The sequence below is a fragment of the Pyrus communis genome, chromosome 8, assembly GCF_963583255.1.
Source record: "Pyrus communis chromosome 8, drPyrComm1.1, whole genome shotgun sequence".
Classification (NCBI taxonomy): Eukaryota; Viridiplantae; Streptophyta; class Magnoliopsida; order Rosales; family Rosaceae; genus Pyrus; species Pyrus communis.
In genome coordinates this window covers 11,724,313-11,728,375 of record NC_084810.1, presented here as the reverse complement: position 1 = coordinate 11,728,375, position 4,063 = coordinate 11,724,313, and the positions used below count along the sequence as shown (strand labels likewise).

The window sequence follows — 4,063 nt, the reverse complement described above, 5'->3', positions numbered from 1 at the left end:
AAGCTGCCTTCGCCGGAGGGATAATTCTGGTGATCCTTTGTAACTTCAATTCAATCTTCAAAGAGTCATTTGGTATTTTGGTTACACCACAATCTGCTGCTGAAACATTAGGTCTCCTTGCTGGCGAAAGTTGACGGATTTTTACCCTGAATACTGATTCTCCATCTGCCACATTTACGAACTCTGGAATAAAGCCAGTGTTGTTGGGTTTGATTTTTAACTTTGCTTCAAGCAAAAAACCAAAGTTAGTTGTTCTACAGTTAACTTCTACCAAACCACCGCATGCATCGCCAATCTTTTGGAAAAAATCATTGGTCCAAAGGTGCGGCGGTAAACCTTCCAGAGCAACCCATCCACCATAACTAACCACCTTTCTGTGGTTTGATTTGATATTGTCCCACCATCCAGACAACACCACATCTGGTAACTTATTCATGGCTAGAACTCCAAGTTGAGCAATTTTTGTTACTTCCTCTTCGTTCTAACAAACAAACAAGGCCTTGTTGCATTGGAAAGGTGAAAGCCAAATTTTCTTTCCCAGCAGATTTCGAAGTGAGGCCTCCACATCTCTCCAAGGCTGATGCACCACAAGTCTCTCACAAACGATTACACTCCCCCGACTATAGGATTCCGTGGTAATATCTCTCATATTCCAGTTTTTCTTGATCCATAGTTCCTCTCCAACGTTTAGAAGGGGTGCCTCATTTGTCAACGTCTTGCCTCCAAGAACTGCGTCTCTATACAAAACCTAAGGGCCAAACCCCGAGTGGCTGCTCAAAGGCTCAATTCCATCCCTCTTCACATTCGTCTGAGAAGCCCCCGCTCTCTTTCCCCCTCGAAGGATTTCAGACAGTAGGTCCTCCAAACTTCTCCAGCCGAAAAAGTTACTTCCTTTAGAGCAATTCCAGCGTTGGAGCCCTCCCCCCTGGCAATGCACTATTCAATCCACCTAATGAACAGTAATTGCCCTTAATGAACAGTAAGTAGCCCTGGCAATAGAATTTGCATCTCCACCGTTACACTTCAATAGCCCTGGCAATAGTCAATAAAATATTAGTATTTTATTTATTTATAAAATAATACAAAATAATTTTAATTGTAAAATCGGATAAGATTTTTAATCGTTCTCGTTGCATCACGTGTCATTATCCGAAGTATTATTAAATAATACAATTATTGGTGATGGATTTCTGATAAGATTATTAACCAATCACGTCGCGCCACGTGTCATAATCTGTTCAAAATCTTTGAGGATAGATTTCCATCAGATTTTTAACGAATGACGGCATGCCACGTGTCATAATCTGTTCACAATCTTTGAGGATAGATTTCCATCAGATTTGTTGAAAAAAAAGGATTCAAACTTTGAGACAAAGAAAGGAATGTGATTGAAAGTAGTTGAGAAAATATGAAATTGTTGTGTAAGGTAGATGATAATGAGAAGGTATTTATAGAAAAGTAAAAACAATTTTTTTTTACAATTTTTTTCAGATTTTTCAGATTTTGTTTTTAATTTTTTTGAATTTTTTACAATTTTTTTTTAATTTTTATTCAATTAATTAATCTCTGCCGTTGGATATAAAAAAAATTTGAATTCCAACACTTCAGGTTGTGCCACGTGTCACAACGGTAACTTTTCAGATTTTTAAAACTATTTTTTCTTTTATTTTTTTTATTTATAAAGCATTTTTTTAGGGACAAAGATATTCCTGACAAAACCATCCTTTTCTGTTTTGGACAGAACAAGGAAATCCCCGTTTTTGTTGTGGAATCTTTCAACCCAAAACTGATAATTATGACCTCTATATTTTCTGAAGAAATTCTGACCGCTTGTAACTACCGCCTCCTTTAACTGATCAATGAGCCAAGCAGCGCAACCCAAATCGAAAGAAATCTGGTACCCTCTGTATCTAGTTCTCTCTGTTAAACGAATCCTTTCACCAAAATAAGCTTAATTATGCCAGAAAGGTGCTAAACCGGATGCTGGAGAAAGGATTGGGTCTTAATGTCGCCATATAGAATGCATTAATTAATGGGTATCGCGAGGATGGAGCAGTTGAGGCTGCACGTGAAATTTTGGCTTTGATGGAATCAAATGCTTGTTGTCCAGATGTTTACACACTCAGTGCATTGATTGACGGGCTCTGTAAAAGGAATAATGTGCACCAGGGCAATGGCACTGCTTAATAAAATGCTTGAACTGAAGCTCTCACCAAACTTGGTAACATATAACTCGTTAATCCATGGACAGTGTAAAGCAGATCATTTCGATAGTGCTTGTAGGTTGCTTAATTTGATGACTCATAGTGGTTTGGCTCCTGACCAGATTACTTACTGTGCTTTCATCGACAGTCTCTGTAAGTGGAACAGATTACCGGAAGCTCAAACCATGTTTGATACTCTCAAGAAGAATGGCATCAAGTCAAGTACAGAGATGTTTACTGCTTTAATTGATGGTTACCGCAAGATTTGGAAAATCGATGCCGCCCCTTCTTTATTTGATCAAATGCTCACTGAGGATTGTTTGCCAAACTCATATGCCATCAATGCCTTGATACATGGGCTATTCAAAGAGAGAAAAATGATGGAAGCATCCTCAGTCATGGAAAAAATGTTAAGTATAGGTGTGAAGCCTACAGTCCCTCATTACAATATTTTAATTAATCGTGTTCTGAAAGAAGGTGAATTTGATCGTGCTCATGAGCTTCTCAGTAAAATGGTTTCTGTCGGTAACCAACCTACTGTAATTACTTACAACACATTTATTGAGGCATATTGCGCGCTTGGGAATATAAAGGAAGCGGAGAAGGTGATGATTAAGATGAATGTAGAAGGAATTTCTGCAGATTCATTGACTTACACATTTTAATTGATGCATATGTCCGTATGGGATTAATTGATTGTGCTTTTGATGTTCTTAAGCGCATGTTTGGTTCTGGTTGTGAGCCTTGTCATCGTACCTATTCCTTTCTAAACAAACATCTCTCAAATGAAAAGTTGGTCATGACAAACAGTAAAGCAGTGGGTCTCGATATCATGTTAAATGTCTCTGGCAATAATACTGATATATGGAAGACCAAGGATTTTGGAATTGCTTTGGAGCTGTTTGAGAAGATGGTTGGACATGGTTGTGCTCCCAATATGAACACTTATGGCGAGCTTATAATAAGACTTTGCAAAGAGAGAAACTTGAGAGATATGGGTATTTCTCCTAACGAAGGTATTTATATTTCTCTTGTTAATTGTTGCTGTGAGATGCAAGTATACGGAGAGGCAGCAATGCTAGTGCATACTATGATTGAGCATGGTTATTTACCAGCATTGGAGTCATGCAAGTTGCTTGTATGTGGACTTTTTGATGAAGAGGACGACGAGAAGGCTAAGGCAGTTTTTTGTAGTATGCTTCATTGGAAAACTATATATTACTTTCTTTTTCTGATTCATACATATCTTATCTGACACATTTCCTAATAACTTTACATTTTGTGTATGAACAATCTGGAGTCTGTACTAGAGCCTGCCAATACACATAAGCACACACACACATATGCATGCATGTATGTATGTATATGCATATGAAGCTATACATTCTGATCCGTAGATATGTTTTGCAGGGTATAGCTAGAAGGTTACCACTTGGTTCATGAGAAAATATTAAAGCAATATCAGTATCGTGTGCACCATAAGTGTGTTAAATATCTTCCAGTTCTTTGGGGCTTCATCAGTATCTTGTGCACCATAAGTGTGCTACTAAAGGTAAAACCCAATCTATTGTTTCATTAAATTCAGCTCCATTGTTGTCGTTTGGTGCTCCATTACTCCATCTCCGTTTGCTAAGGAAGTGGAGGCAAATAAATGAGTTTGAATGGGTTTGAGTTTTTAAATTTGTCTTGGTGTCTTACTCTTTCGATTGTAGATTTATTTGGGTTGCTTTGGTTAATTATCAAGTAATTTAGTGCTTTTAAATTACCAAAGCTTAATTTCATTTGATTTTAGATGGGAAATTTGAAATCATATTGAATTAAAATATTTCTTCAGTATATCCCTGGCTAAGAATTAAAAT

General features: G+C 37.4%; 1 pseudogene; it reads left to right on the top strand.

Annotated features, from left to right (window-relative positions):
* Nucleotides 1-580: 580 nt before the first annotated feature.
* On the top strand, nt 581-3,459 carry LOC137742958 (pentatricopeptide repeat-containing protein At5g65560-like; annotated as a pseudogene).
* The last annotated feature ends 604 nt before the right edge of the window (nt 3,460-4,063 follow it).